This window comes from Aulonocara stuartgranti (genome assembly GCF_965226115.1).
Source record: "Aulonocara stuartgranti genome assembly, chromosome: 20".
NCBI classification, from domain to species: Eukaryota; Metazoa; Chordata; class Actinopteri; order Cichliformes; family Cichlidae; genus Aulonocara; species Aulonocara stuartgranti.
Genome location: NC_138956.1, coordinates 9,163,288 through 9,180,072, shown reverse-complemented (window position 1 = coordinate 9,180,072; position 16,785 = coordinate 9,163,288). Strand labels below are relative to the sequence as shown.

At 39.9% G+C, this 16,785-nt stretch overlaps 1 protein-coding gene across 3 annotated transcripts in view; it reads right to left on the bottom strand.

Annotated features, from left to right (window-relative positions):
- bsna (bassoon presynaptic cytomatrix protein a) overlaps nt 1–16,785 on the bottom strand; it is a 169,085-nt gene that overhangs the window by 74,843 nt on the left and 77,457 nt on the right. The window lies entirely within an intron of this gene.

Sequence of the window (16,785 nt, the reverse complement as noted above, 5' to 3'; positions counted from 1 at the left end):
TACTGCTCCTGATGAAGGACTACTTTTTCAGATACCTATCAGGAACAATTTATAGAGAATGTCTTCACACACTCCTGAAAAATTCAGCAACACACCTTTTGGAACAGTGTGTTTCCTTGCAAAAATCCCCAGCCACTCCTGTGTGCTTATAAGGAGGGAGCAAACTCACTGCCCTCCTCAGACTCTTCTCCTTACACAACAGTCTTTCTGAAGTTCTCTGTTGCACCTTTGCCACTCATAAATCTACATATCTTGCTATAACACTTAGAAGAAAAACAAGCTACTCTCTTGTGACAATTGATCTCCACAGCAGGTAGATGTGTGTGTTTGATTTGTCCCTCCTAACACAGCCCCAAAGGGGATTTGTATCTCTGCCTGGAATCCAACTAGCAACCTTTTACTTGGCAACCACATGCGTTGAACACAGCTGTATGCATCTGTATCACTGAATATTAGCTGAACTTTTTCATCCCCTTTGGTGCTTCTTAAAAATTTAGTACTGTGCAATAAGTTCAGTCCCACATATTGGTAAAGATTAATGTGTTTAATCTGTATATTTACTCTAATTTAAAGAAATCTAATAGCAGAGAGACCTCAAGCTATTTTTATAATTTTAATGTTACCCTTTGTTACAATTTTTTTAAAAAGCACATTTTCTTTATGATGCCTAAATTATACAGCAATTCCTTAAAGACCAGGTCAGTGTTGAAGGTGAAATAGCAAAATTCAAACATATTATTTGATAAATGAGTCTGAGATTTTGAGTGTTGGCATCCTGGTTACACAGGTGCACAGCAGTGCTTATGTTTTAAGGTCTCCTGTGTTTATGGGGCAAAACTGTATATGTTGCTTTTTGAGTTTTTGTACATTGCTGTACGCTTTACAGCAAGGCCTTTGTTTCCAGCAGGGAGCTGTATATTCACCCAAATGGTTACAGCCAGAGAGACTAAGAGAGATGAATGTGTGAGAAAGGGGGAATGTGAAAGATGTAAAAACGCATAGATGGAGCTGTAATTCACCCACAAACAAGAGCTGCTGGAAGCAAAAAGTTCGTACTGAGGAAAAGTAAAACAAATAGAAGGAAGGGGAGAAGAGTGGATGGAAGGATGAAAAAGGGATGCACAAGGGTAGGAAAAGAAAAGTGCATAGTTTGGATGGTTGAGCATTTGAGGAAGAGATGGAGTAAGTAGAGGAGAGGGTAAAGGCAACATAAAACTGCACAGGAACTGGCCGGAGAGGAATGGTGGAGAGAAGTAGCAATTAATTCAAGAGAGAGCAAACAAATGAAGAGGGTGAAAAAGGAGATGTGCGTGTGATGTGTGTGTTTGAAATGGAGTGAGGTGCATACATACAAAAAGACCCAAGTGATATCAGAGTGCGAGTGCTCGACTTGCAGTCTGTGAAGTCATTTCCACACTTGCTGTATTTTAGGAATGAAAACCACTGTTGGAAACCAAGCACGGGTTTATCAGCCTTCAGTCTCATTGCGCTAACAGAAGGATCTTAAAATGGCACTTGCCCCTCCTACCTCCTACCTCACTGAAGCTTGTGAGGCAAACCAAGCACTTGGCTTCAATTTACGTCATCTGCAGGTATTTAAAGAACCAACTGTGACAAGCCAAGTTAGCACGCAATGCCACAGACGTGCCTCTAGACGCAAACTGATACACAAAGCTAAGCTTTAAGCTTGAGATCTGAATTGAATGCATACTGTAGGTAAACAAAATGCATTTTGGATAGCATTAAAAAGTACATGCTCACGGTTTGAGAGTCAGGTCAAGTTCAGTTGAAACAGTTTGTGATTTTAACAGGATTTGACAGATTCAGGACAGAACTACGTAAGCAGAGAAGTTTTAAGTCATTAAACTAACATGAAGTAGTCGACCGAAAACTTTAATATATATTCAAATGTTAAAGGCATCTCAAATTCCTCATCATCATCATCGTCAGCATATTCATTATGAATCAGGTTTATCCTCATATCATCTATTTTATTAAGGCATTAAAACAATGTGGTAAAATTTGCTTTTTAATCCCAGTTTTATGTTAGAAATGACGACAAAAAGGGAGACTTTGGTTGAGTTTGTTACAAATACCTGTAACTACTCAATACTACTGCATTTGTGATTATTTGTGTTACAGTTTGCATCAGCCTTCATTTTCTTTTATTCAGAACAGCATTTTTGAATGGGGGCTTTTTTCTAATAGTGTTCAGCAGTCGTACAATAACCAGAATAATAACCAACCAAGAGAACAGCTAAGACACAAAACAATTCCTTGACAAAAATATTCAGTGACTATAATCCACTGTGCTGCATTTAATTGCGTACAGTCAGTTCTTACAGAGCTCCACGTAGTCCTGGGGAAATCTATGTACACCTCATGATTCAGTAGCTTGTAGAACCACCTTTGGCAGTAACAGCTTAAAGTTTTATCTGTCACTTTTTCATTGTCTCACATTATTGCAGAGGAATTCCTCCTGCTCTTCATTGAGGTTTGCAGGTTTTGTTTATGGACAGCTCTCTTAAGATCCAGCATCGGGAAAAGGTCTGGACTTTATTGGGCCCTTGCAGCATCTTGTTTCTTTTCTTTTTCAGTCATTCTGTTGTAGATTTGCTGCTGTGCTTGGAATCATTGTCCTGTTGTATGACCTAATTTTGACCAGGCTTCAGCTGTTGGACAGATGGCCTCATATTTGACTCTACAATCACTTTGGTATACAGATGAGTTCATGGTGGACTCAATGGCTATACGGTGCCCTGGTCCTGTGGCTGCAAAACAAGCCCAAATCATCACCCATCCAGCACAGAGCTTGGTATGAGGGGTTTGTGTTGATATGCTGATAAATCAAGTACATTTTATTATAATCACCTGGCTGCTACTTACCCTCTTATTTCCTATGGAAGCAGTAAGGGTGTAGTTTCTTTATTTTGCACATGATTTTATATTTGAAAGAGTTTAGAGAAGCAGGTGGCTTGTGTCCTGATTTAAGTGACTAATTTAGCCTTTAATTTCCCGAGAAATTAAAAGAAGTCAACAACACAAGCAAAAGTAAAAGTTACTCGCCTTGCAATTCTCTAATTTCATGTTGTATGACTTCTTTAAGACGATGAGTGGACTAAATAAGTTGCAAGCTCTGACTAAGTTAGCAGTAGATCTAGCAGGAAAATGAGGGGGAGAATAAAAGTGAACTGAATCATCACTTTTTAGATTCACCTGGTAATTATGTGGTATGTTGTGAAAACATTTTCCAAAGATTTGCCGAGAACAATGCTGCTGCAGAGGCTCTCATGAGGCAATCAAGCAGTTTTAAGGTAAATCTAATAAATCTTTTATTTTGTATCTGTAGCCATGAAAAATAACCAAAATAAAATGCAGTCTCGGTGCGTTGGTGGTTCTTTGTGTCCGGGGATGGGCGTCCGGGTACACACCGGCTCACTCCTTGGCGGCCGCCTATCGGGGCCTGGAGCCTGGGGCTCGCTCGGGCCACTTCGGAGGTGGGGTGCCCTCGGCCTCTCGGCCTGGGGCTCGGTCACTCAGGCACAGCTGGCTGCCGGCGGAGCTCACGGGCGCGTCACTGCAACTCCCCGTGGCTTCTGCTCGGTGGCTGCTGAGTGAGCCCTCATCTGGGACTCTCCTCAGCTCTTACTGGGACAGTGGCGCGGCTGCCCCCCTGTTGGTCTTCCTTGGTCTCTTGTGTTCTGGGGGCCTCTGGATGTCTGGAGTTTTGATCTCCTCCATACCTGCTTCATACCCTGGGGGACGGGGCTGTGGCTCCCCACACTCCCTAGCAGATCGTTACATGGAGAAACCTTTGGAATACAAGCATGCTGATCCACACAGGTATGCACACAGGTGTACACACGGGTATTCACAGACGCGGACTAAAGCTTTCTTGGCTGCTGCCTCAAAGCACATTGTGCGCTGTCTATCTTGCGTGCTGCACAATATTGTTTATTATTTAGTATCTACTGATATCTACTGCTAGCTAGTTTATTGTGATGGTGCTGGGGTTTTTTTTTTTTTTATTATGTTGCTCTTTGTTGTTTGCTTTCTCTTCTGTTTTTTTTCTCCATACAGGTGACCCAGGTGTTTTTTTTTTTTTTTTGTTTTTGTTTTTCTTTCTTCCCCCCCTTCTCACCGTCTCTTCTCCCCTTTGGTTTTCTTTCTCTCCCTCTCTTTCTTTCATTCTTTCTCCCTGTCCTATCCCCCAGTCATGTCTGTCCCGTTTGTAGCAACTGAAAATAAAATAAATTCATAATTATAATAAAGGTCAATCAAATGGACCAATATGGCAAGGCCATGATGATCCACTTGGTAAAATAAATCCGCTTGGCATCTTTCTTGGTCTTAAGACAACAATTCTGATGGCTAAAGATCCAAACGGGACACAAAAAAAGAAAAAAAAAAAAGAAAAAAAAAAGGAAAACAGTTTGAGCAAGTGAACGCTGAATTTACACATAAAGCAGAACAATGATCAGGAAGTTGCCAGTTTGAGTCCCACCTGGGAAAATCTGGGTGGGCGAAAGAGGATGAAAAAAGAAGTCAGGGAGGATGAGATGAAAGGAACAGATGGAGAGGAGGAGGCTGGACAGAGGCTGGGAAAGGAAGAAGAGGGAAGAAGGAAGAAAGCACAGGATGGTGAGCCTTGTATTATTAATTGAAGGGAGATGTCTTGAAGTGCAGGAGCGAATCGTCTGTCCATTTGTAGCTCAGTCATTCCTGCTGCTGCTCTTATCCTGTATTCTGACTTCATTCTAAATAAAGAAACATGACTCACTCTATCTTTATTTCCTTCCACTGATTCTTCTATTCCAAGCCTTAAAGTACATGTCTGCATCCTTTGGGAGAGCCTCTGACTGACATGAATTGTCAGAGACCAATTTTGACACTTTTCTAGCTGAATTCTTGGATGAAATGCAAAAATACAGTGGGGCAAAAAAGTATTTAGTCAGCCACCGATTGTGCAAGTTCCCCCACCTAAAATGATGACAGAGGTCAGTAATTTGCACCAGAGGTACACTTCAACTGTGAGAGACAGAATGTGAAAAAAAAAATCCATGAATCCACATGGTAGGATTTGTAAATAATTTATTTGTAAATTAGGGTGGAAAATAAGTATTTGGTCACCTCAAACAAGGAAAATCTCTGGCTCTCACAGACCTGTAACGTCTTCTGTAAGAAGCTTTTCTGTCCCCCACTCGTTACCTGTATGAATGGCACCTGTTTGAACTCATCATCTGTATAAAAGACACCTGTCCACAGCCTCAAACAGTCACACTCCAAACTCCGCCATGGCCAAGACCAAAGAGCTTTCGAAGGACACCAGGAAAAGTATTGTAGACCTGCACCAGACTGGGAAGATTGAATCTACAATAGGCAAGCAGCTTGGTGTGAAAAAATCAACTGTGGGAGCAATCATCAGAAAATGGAAGACATACAAGACCACTGATAATCTCCCTCGATCTGGGGCTCCACGCAAGATCTCATCCCGTGGGGTCAAAATGATCATGAGAACGGTGAGCAAAGATCCCAGAACCACATGGGGGGACTTGGTGAATGACCTGCAGAGAGCTGGGACCAAAGTAACAAAGGTCACCATCAGTAACACACTACAACGGCAGGGAACCAAATCCCGCAGTGCCAGACGTGTTCCGCTGCTGAAGCCAGTGCATGTCCAGGCCCGTCTGAAGTTTGCCAGAGAGCACATGGATGATACAGCAGAGGATTGGGAGAATGTCATGTGGTCAGATGAAACCAAAGTAGAACTTTTTGGTATAAACTCAACTCGTCGTGTTTGGAGGAAGAAGAATACTGAGTTGCATCCCAAGAACACCATACCTACTGTGAAGCATGGGGGTGGAAACATCATGCTATGGGGCTGTTTTTCTGCCAAGGGGACAGGACGACTGATCCGTGTTAAGGACAGAATGAATGGGACCATGTATCGTGAGATTTTGAGCCAAAACCTCCTTCCATCAGTGAGAACTTTGAAGATGAAACGAGGCTGGGTCTTCCAACATGACAATGATCCAAAACACACCGCCCGGGCAACAAAGGGGTGGCTCCGTAAGAAGCATTTGAAAGTCCTGGAGTGGCCTAGCCAGTCTCCAGACCTCAACCCCATAGAAAATCTGTGGCGGGAGTTGAAAGTCAGTGTTGCTCGGCGACAGCCCCAAAGCATCACTGCTCTCGAGAAGATCTGCATGGAGGAATGGGCCAAAATACCAACTACTGTGTGTGCAAACCTGGTAAAGACCTATAGTAAACGTTTGACCTCTGTTATTGCCAACAAAGATTGTGTTACAAAGTATTGAGTTGTATTTTTGTTATTGACCAAATACTTATTTTCCACCCTGATTTACGAATAAATTCTTTACAAATCCTACCATGTGGATTCATGGATTTTTTTTTCACATTCTGTCTCTCACAGTTGAAGTGTACCTCTGGTGCAAATTACTGACCTCTGTCATCATTTTAGGTGGGGGAACTTGCACAATCGGTGGCTGACTAAATACTTTTTTGCCCCACTGTAACAACTGTGGTGTAATCAGGTATCCTTGAAAGAGTCAGATTTAAACAACAGCTACTAAACATAACTGGCATGACATCTTTCCTCTTTTCAACCATGTGAGTAAAATTATACAAAACAAATGAACAGTAGAATTATCTCAAACATCAATCATTTAAAAAAAAAAAATAATAATAATATTTTTTGGTAGTTTTTTGGTAGTTCCAGGAAATTCTACCCGAGACACCTCAGAGGTCTCTCAACCTTAACACGTCACCACATGATCTTCAGCTATGTATTATAAACATATTCAATATTTTTCCAAACTGTTGTTTTATACCAGAAATTATTTAACAAATTGTTGCATTTTATCTGCTAAGAAAACAACTTACTTGATTCATATTTGTATGGAGTGTATCAAAAAGAATCATTGTATTTCAAAAGCTTATATGTTTAAAGTAACTGACATAGATGCTCGTGGTAAATGTTAAAACATGTGGCTGAATATAATATAACATATACACAAAACTTCACAAGTGCTCAATGTGTCTTCTGGATGCACGGCACACTTTCATCCATATGAAAGTCAAACCCGTCCCATACTTTTGCGAGTATGTCTGGAGTTACAACATCCACTGCTGTGAACGTGAACGTTATCATTGATTGGCTGCCAAATTAAAGCACTTTTAAATCCGATGATTCCTTTTTGATGATACATCCTGTATATTTGTATTTGTTTGACTCTGACTCTAAGCTCTGCACAGGATTTGCTATGTGCCCAGACCTTGTGTATGTATGCATATGGCAAATAAAAGATGTTTTTTTTATCTTATTTTTATACAGTTTTTGCAGCTGTTGGTGTCAAAGTGCATGTGTGCCCTGTCTCTGCTGTCCAAAAAGAACACTGAGAACAGAGGTGTTTCGCTACAGCAGCAGAGGACATGTTAGTGTTTTCCTACACATTGTATCCAAGACTAGCACTTTTAACTGTGGGCGCTGTTTCTGGTCCAGACATTTACAGCCTTGCACGGTGTGGCCTTTGGGGTGAAGGCTAAAACTGTTCATGGATTGTAATCACCCTCTCACTCCCGTACTTATTATCACTGATGTTTTATCTCCTGACTAGATTTCCAACAGCAAAGGTTTCTGTTGATCCTTAAGATATTTACTCAAGATACTACTTACAGGTGAAGTACAATTTAAATAATACACTAACTCACAGACATGACAGACACACATGTGTGGGCAAGTGTGTGTCTTGCGCTACGGGTGTGGGCGTGGGTTGTCTGGCGCAGTGCTTCTTCCTGTCTGGGCTATTTTCATATGCTGATCAATAATTCAGCTTAACAGACCATAAAAGTTGGTGTGACACATCCAAACACACATGCACGACAACACACAAACACACACGCCAAATGGATTACATACCTTATGCTCTCCCATACACATTACTGCTTTTTTAACTATGTTTGTCACTTGTAATTAAACACACACGCATGTCTGTGTGAATGCACAAAACACACACACACAAACAAACACAGGTTGACGGACTGACCACAGAGCCACAGTGGATTATGTAGATGACGAGGATCACAAGAATCAATTTAGCGCTGTTGTGTGTTGTTGTGTCTGCGAGTTTCCTTTTCCGAGCGTGCAAATCTAAATTGGACGTGGCCATCATCTTGCAGCAGAACACATTACTTTATGGCATTTATTTGTTTGGAGTTGACTAAATGTCAAACAATTAATGGGACATTATGCAGCTTCTGTCTTTTGTTAAATTTTTGTCGTGCTGTTCCCTCGCTCCATTACCTCACCCCTCCCTGGGTGTCTACTCTCTGCTCATCATTTTACAGATTGTTATTCTCCATTTATTTTAACCAGTGGACCAGAGAGGAAGGGGTGGGGGTGGCAATAAGTGGAGATAACAGGGAGCAGCTTGAGGAAAGAAAAAAGGTAGGGAGACTAAGAAGAAGAAGAAGAAGAAGAAAGATGAGCATAATGAAACACTGTTATGTAAAATAAAAATAATCCTACTCCGGTAACCTTAATGACCCGGGCAACCGTACAGACAGCAACCTTAACAATGGCCCGGTTTAGCTCTGTGGGGGACTCCTCACACATGGGCATGCACATAACTACAGATGAGCAACTAAGAAATGATCCACGTTAACCTTTTGGTCATTGAGGTGCGTGCATTAAGCACAGTGATTTGTCCAGCTGTGAGAACCTGAGAAAGACACCATCGACACATTATGGATTACACGGCAGCAGCAGTCTATGAGTCCTCAATAGAAACTAAGTGTGTGATCCTAATGAGAATAGCAAGAGAATAATCAGCTTTTCAACTTCATACTTTAAGCTGTCAGTGTCTAGTTGCATGTTGTGCAAGCGACCTATTTTCCACACAATAGTAAAGTAACAAGCACACGTCAGTTGCTTTTCATGTTTAATTCTAATTTTTTTCAGTCTGGCTGCTATTCACGTCATCATTGACGGTCACTTGCTATTTGGAAGCTCGTGGTAACTCTGCTCAGCAACAAGAATCAAGATCAGTGTTGGGTGCTGTAATTATATGACAAGTTTGTGAAGATGTTTGGGGTGGCTGTTGCTCAGTGGGTAGTCACCTTATTGGAAGGTTGGTAGTTCAATCCCTGGTTGCATGCCAAATATTGTTACACCAAGTTGCTCTCTGTTGGAGTGTGAATGTTAAATAGAAAGTACTAATGTGCTTGTATGAATGGGTGAATAAGACATGTTGCATAAAGTGCTTTGAATACTCAAGTAGAGTAGAAAAGCACTATACAGACCGCTTACCGATAGAAAAAATCTGACAGTAAAGTACAAACTGCCTCTCTGGGCACATCTATGAGCTCTGATTTCTCCACGCACCTGTAAATGCAACATGTTCTATGAAGATAGTAGCAGGAGACCCAGACCGGTGCTCAAAGTAAGTGTATGCTGACCAAGAAAAAGCAACAAAAGTCATTACAACTCATCCTGCTCTCTACATCATGTTTTTGCTTGTATACTCATGTTTTTATTTTATTTTTTGAGTGTTTGCTTCCTGCACTTGTGTGCTTTCACCTACTGTGACCGTCTATTGTGTCCTGTTTAGTATCATCTTGTCTTGTTATCTCTCGGTTCCTAGCAAGTTTTCCTAGTGTATTTAGTCTGCCTGCATTTACGTCTGTGAATTTGTCTCATACACTCCTGGAGTCATCCTCATGTTCACTCTCTCACTGCATCTAAGTAAACACTGTAATGTGATTTTTTTTGTCTGAGTTGTGCGTTTGAGTCTTATTTTGCCTTCATCGGTTGTTAGAGAAGTTCATATTTCAAGAGGTAAAAACAACAGAGATGAGGCTTCAAGTTTTATTTATGCCCAATCAAATTCTGTAGTGCTCCTCGGGCCGGCTTGGTTCTCATAAGCTTAAAAATTAAAAAAGAGACATTGTATATGTTCTTCTCATTAAGAGAAGGATGTGTGGCTTATGTGTTGTTTAAAACAGGTTTAATAACTGCTAAATACATGACAATGCATCCAAAACATAATGATTAACAGTGGTCCATGCATATTTTCATGAACAGTAATGCGGACATAATTCAAAGAAAAAAAGACATCTTTTTTTAGAATTAACCAAATTTTTATCTGTTAATATGCATTAATAGGTGCATTGTGTGAGGCATCTGGTTCAAATCTATGCCAAATGAAAACATGTTTGTCCATCCACTGTGGCGACCACTTGAGAATAAGAAAGTACCATCTTCTTTCTTGTTGGCTTTTGTGTGGAAGTAATCAGTCTGACTTTATCATGAGACTCAAGCTTAAGCATCTAAGCTTACAACGTACATCGCCATAGTATCTGCAAGATTAAGCACTCTGATGATGACAGTGTACACACAAACAAACACACAATACACTGTGTCTGTCACCGCAGACAGACACGCACAGGCAGACGAAGTGTGTGATTTTGAATACTTTCTCTGCACTCACAATCAGTGTTGGTCAAGTTACTTGAAAAAAGTAATCAGTAACTAATTACTGATTACTTCCCCCAAAAAGTAATCCTGTTACTTTACTGCTTATTTATTTTCAAATGTAATTACTTACTTAGTTACTTAGTTACTTTTTAAAAACACGATTTACAACCTGAATAGGTAATAAAGCGATAGATCTTTCAGCCCAATTCTACTTTTTCTGCATAATCCATCATACAAAATGTAATCAAATGGAAAAGTCCCTTTTTAAAACTTGTTTTATTAGTTTTAATCTTTTAACTTTATGCATCAAGCAAAAATTTTATTATATGCAACATTCTCTGACTGGAAGAAATTTGTTTAACATTTAAACCTATTTTCTGCACATTCCAGCACATAAAATAAAATATTTTTTCTGTGTTTACGCTCAGTCTTTCAAATAAATGCAAGTGAAACACAGCAGAAAATAAATAAAATCAAAGACTAGTGGTCCTGTTGCTCTATTTTCACCTGTAAAGCAGGAGTGGGGTAGGCGGAGGCTTGCTCTGGTGCAGGTGTGCCGCAGCGGTCAGTGGAAGAATCTGCGAGTTTGTCTGTGAATTTCCCATTACGTGGTAGCGCACTCGATGCTTGCTTGGAAGTTAAGGGTTTTTTTCACTGTAAAAAGAAGTTTTCTTCCCACGCAGTGAACAGCGGACGCTAATGTTTTTGTCACTTTTTACGGAATCAAACTTAAAGTAAGGTCAGTACTTCCACGCTTTAAACGCTGCACGCTCATACTCTCTCCTGCACTCGATATATTATCCTTTGTTGATCTGCACACAGCTGTTGCCATGAACGCTTACGTCATTGTCATGAGACACTCTCGCAAAAAAATCACGGTTTTAGTAATGCAGCGTGCTTACGGGAAAGTAACAGTAATCTAATTACCTGTTTTGCAATAGTAATCCCTTACATTACTCGTTACTTGAAAAAAGTAATCAGATTACATGGGCAGTAACGCGTTACTGCGTGCACAACACATGTGCACAAACACAACGCAGCAGATTAAATGTCACAATCCCTAATCAGTTCTCTTCAGATGTGCAGATGCCCACAAACACAAATGTGACCTCATACACACACATTCAGACACACGGTCAGGTGGATGGGGTGTTGTTATCCTAGTAATTGTTCCGACGGCAGTCATGACAGCCGAAAAAGTCTGAATGACAGACTGGACAGTGAAATAACCTCATTCACTCATTCACTAACACCTGGTCTATAAGCAGTGTGTGCGTTTGTGTGTGCATGTGTGGGTGTGTGAGTAGGTATCACCACGAGGAGAATGTTTGCACCACTAGAGACAAAGCTACTGATTAGTATTTTTCATGATGAAGCAAGTGATTTGGAACGGAGAATCTTGGAAAAGGGGGCTGGAAGGAAGGAAGTTTGCAGAAATGCAAGGAAAAGAAGGAGGAAAGAAAAAGCCGTGTAACTTCTTACTTTTCTTTTTCAGTAGACACTGCCTCCACCTTACATTTTTCATCTCTTTTGCTATTTATATATGTAAAAAAAACCTATTTGAATAATTAATAAGTCAAACGAGCGCGACCTCCATGTTTCTCTATCCCACAGTGTTCCTGTCTTTCTTGAACTCATCTGAAGTGTGACGTCAGTAGCTTTCATTTTTTTTAGTAAAGGCAAAAAGTTTTATTTTGTTAGTGGCTTGTTCAAAAAATGACTCAAGCAGACACATTTATTGTTTGACAAAAGGACATTTTACATTCATCTCCAGATTATGGACTTTGATCTGAAGAGGTTGTAACATTGTTTAGGTTTTTATGATCTCATTCCACATTGTGATCCAATAAACTATATTGCCAAATGTATTCAAATCAAATCAAATCAAATCACTTTTATTGTCACATCACATGTGCAGGTACATTGGTACAGCACATGTGAGTGAAATTCTTGTGTGCGAGCTTCACAAGCAACAGAGTTGTGCAAAATACAAGAATGGTTACATCTGAAACTAATAAATATATGTACAATATATAATAGTATATGCATTTCTGGATGTGTATACTAAATATTTTCTACGTGTGTGTGTGTGTGTGTGTACACATATTTTACAAATTAAATAGAGTAAACAATAAATAAAATATATAAAAATATATATTCTGTCATATATATTCTGTCATATATATTCTGTCACCAATGCAAATTATTGAATTCAGTTGTTCCAATTGCTTCCATGGCCACAGGTGTATAAAATTAAGCACCTAGTCATGGAGACTGCTTCAACAAACATTTGTGAAAGAATGGGTCGCTTTGCGGCGCTCAGTGAATTCCAGTGTGGTGACGTGATAGGATGCCACCTGTGCAACAAGTCCAGTTGTGAAGGTTTCCTCACTACTAAATATTTCACAGTCAGCTTCTAGTGGTATTATAAGAAAGTGGAAGTGATTGGGAACGACAGCAGCTCAGGCACGAAGTGGTAGACCATGTAAAATCACAGAGTGGCATCAGTGGATGCTGAGGTGCATAGTGCACAAAGGTCACCAAATTTCTGCAGAATCAATCACTACAGACCTCCAAACGTCATGTAGCATTCATGTAGCTCAAGAACAGTGTGTAGAGATCTTCATGGAATGGGTTTCAGTGGCAGAGCAGGTCCATCCAAGGCTTATATCACCAAACGCAATACAGATTTGGTGGATTGGGGATTATGGTGTAGTACTGTTTTTCAAGAACTGGGCTCGGCCCCTTACTTCCAGTGAAAGGAACTCTTACTGCTTCAGCATACCAAGATGTTTTGGACAGTGTCATCCTCCCAAGTTTCTGTGAACACTTTGGGGATGGCCCCTTCCTGTTCCAATATGACTGCACACTGCTGCACAAAGCGAGGTTCATAAAGACATGGTGAGCGAGTTTGGTGTGGAAGAACTTGACTGGTCTGCACAGGATCCTGACCTCAACCCAACGTAACACCTTTGGGATGAACTAGAGTGGAGACTGTGAGCCAAGCCCTCTCGTCCAACATCAGTGTCTGACCTCACAAATGTGCTTCTGAATGGTCAAAAGTTCCCATAAATACTCCTAAACCTTGGAAAACCTTTCCAGAAGAGTTGAAGCTGTTATAGCACGGATTTATCGCTTTAAACTGTGGTAACACTTTTATGACCTGTGATGTAATAAAATTATGTTACAGCCCAAAATTTCCATTTGCTGTTCCAATATAATCTAGAAGTTTTACACATATAGGACTTGTTTGTCAGAGACATGTATCCAGTAAATCACAAAGAGTTAAGATAAACTGTAAAAACTGAGCTGATGGGAATCGTTATCAGGTATAGAAATGACTGTACATGCAGTTCATCTGTGATATCATCACTTCTTTGCTGGCTTCTCTCCTCATCCCTCTTTGCTTCACTTGCTTGATTTATTACCTTCTTCTTTGTCCTACTGTTCTAATTACTGGTTTTTGCATGTGTGTGTGCGTGCGTGTGCACTAGTGCCTGTCTTCCCTCTGGACTAAAAGCTGTACATGATTCAGGTCTACATGTCTGGTTTCCTCTCAGCTGCTGTCAAGCTCTCTTTCTAACTGTTTGCACCATTGCTCTGTTCTTTGTCCCACTTTATTCATTTTCCTTTTTATTCCTCCTTTGTTTCTATGAATGTCTCTTCATCCATCTCAGTTCCACCTTGAGTTCCTTTTTAACATTTTCTAAGAATTTCTCTCCATTAATAATGTACCTTTTTGTCCATTTCTATTTCTACTTTTTTTCTGTATGCTTATAATGACTAATGTTCATGATGATGCCCATCTTTTCTCCTCATAATTTGCCTTTTTTTAGAGAGCTCAGAAGTTAGTAGAATATGCTGTCACCATCATCTTTGACTCTAATTGGCTTAAAGAAATGATTTTATATGGTTGTTATATCACTTTTCTACTCCTTCTCTCTGTGTCCACCTTCTCTTTTCTCATTTTATGCACTTTTTAGGACCTGCAGGCCTTAACCCACATTGCAAAGAAACACACATCTACTTGCTATCTACAGGTAGTAAGTCCAAGTAAGTCCACTTATGAATAAGCGTGGTATCTTCAATGATATGGCCCAATCCTTCTTGTTATTGTGTTAGTGTGTATTTATCACCGTCCTGCATACTATAGTAAAGGCACTTATATATAGCCCTGTGTATTATATCTAGGTCTATTATGAGGCAAGCACTTCACAGTACTGTTAAGTACTAAAGACCTTGGAGGCATTAAACTGCCTCAAAGTAAATATGCCATGAGTCTCTGTAAATCTGCCAGACTCACTGACTTCCATGCATCCTTGCTTATTTTCTTTCATGCATTTCCTTCATCAGTCCCTTCCTTCCTTTCAGTCTGACTTCCTTCTCTGCTTTATTACTTACCTTCTCAACTCTTACACTCCCCCCTTCTCCTTCCATTTCTTACATTATTCTTCTGCGACATTTGTTCCTTATCTTTTCCTTCTTCCTCTATTTCTAACTTCCTGAAATACTTGCCATCTTTTCTTTTCTCTTGCTTTCTCTCCTCTTTTCAACTCTAAGCCTGCACTGGATCGATAAAAGGGAAGGTGAGAGGGCGGTTGGCCTTTACGCTTGTTTCTTTATACCATGAGCAGAGGTACTTTGGGAGACACAAAGACAGCGAAACAGAAAAGGATGTCTATGTTTTGTGATTATGGGTCTCCTAGGAACAGTCTTTTCTCTCCTCTTGTGTTTTGTCTTCAACGCGTAGCTCACTGGATTGCTACATATTATTTTATTTCATCATTCATTCATTTTAATTCATCGACATGTGCACGGCAGTCCATCTAAGGTGACATGAAGAAAAGAAAGAGAGATCAAGGGTTGCTGATGTCACAGTGGATTATGATACATAAAAACTCCAGAATATTGTTATGAATCTCACTACTGTACATGTAGATGTTTCTGTGTTACAATTAGTATGATTACTAATCTTTATTGAGAAAAGTGGGTTAAATACAGGCTACTGTAGCCCAGCGGGACAGCGGAGAGAGGCAAAGAAGTGGTACTTAATTTAGATAACGAGATAACACATTAACTAAAGAATGAACTTCTGAATAATTTTCGAAATTTTTGTTTAATGTAAATTTATGAACTGAAACAAAACCACGTTCAATTAGATCAAATACAAAGGTGAAAGGAGCACATACTGTCAGTACAAGCTGTGCACACACAGTTTATGGTTTTCTTTGGTCAGTATACCCGAGTTAGAGTTTATTTATTTGTAAGCAGCAAGTTTTAACATGATCGAATTTTCTTTATCGTGTTGCCAGGCCACACTCCTGACCTCATGTTCTACCTTTGGCCATTTTAAACTGTGCCCAGGACAGAAACAGCTGCATTGTGCTGCTAACACAACTTCAGCTCTTTGCAAACATCTGCACAGACAGCATGCTAATGCTAACCTAGCCAAGAACCCAGAGTGATGTTAAAGCTGCGCAAATGCCGACCCCAGCCCTGAACTTAACAGGTAACAAACTGATAAGAAGTCAGGCTGTAGCCTCTGTTTCTACCTCTTCATGTTTCTACAGTAGAATCACTGTGACGATTCTACTGTAAAGTCTCTTTGTGCTGGTTTTCATATTTGCTCTATGCTGTCAGCTTTGTGTTTATCTGTAAATACTGAGAGAAAGATCACACATGTGTCCTCATTAGAGATTTGTGTTGGTGTGTGGGGCTGTAGACTCTGGTTTATATTGTTAAATGGTAATTATGAGACAGTGTGCTTCAGGTCATTTTACAAAGAAAACGTTCTCCTGGGAGTAATTAAGTAATCTATTACATTACTTTTAAGAAAATGTTCTTTGCAATATATGTAATACATTACTTTTTCTGAGTTACAACCCCAACACTGATCACAACAAAAAGGGGAAATACCTCCAGCATGCACAAACATTTGACCACAGAGCATGCAGTTCATTTGCATGAATGCATTGTTGTTGATATGTTGCTTAGTGATGGTCAGAAAATAGACGACTATGTATAAAAATCAGTATCATTGCTAAGTAGTTAAACCCATTGCATTTGCACTTTAGTCCCATCTCCAAATACTTATGGATGTAACTGTATGTGTAAACATTCAGAACATCCAAAAAATAAAAATGGAAAGGGGGAAGTTAGGGATTAAAACGAGATATGGAAAACTCTAGTAGAAGTAACGAAAAACTCATAAATAAAAACAATTAATGAATTCAGGAGGGACATCTAAATTTATACAAATGTAGCAGGTGTAGTAAGATGGAAATGAAGAA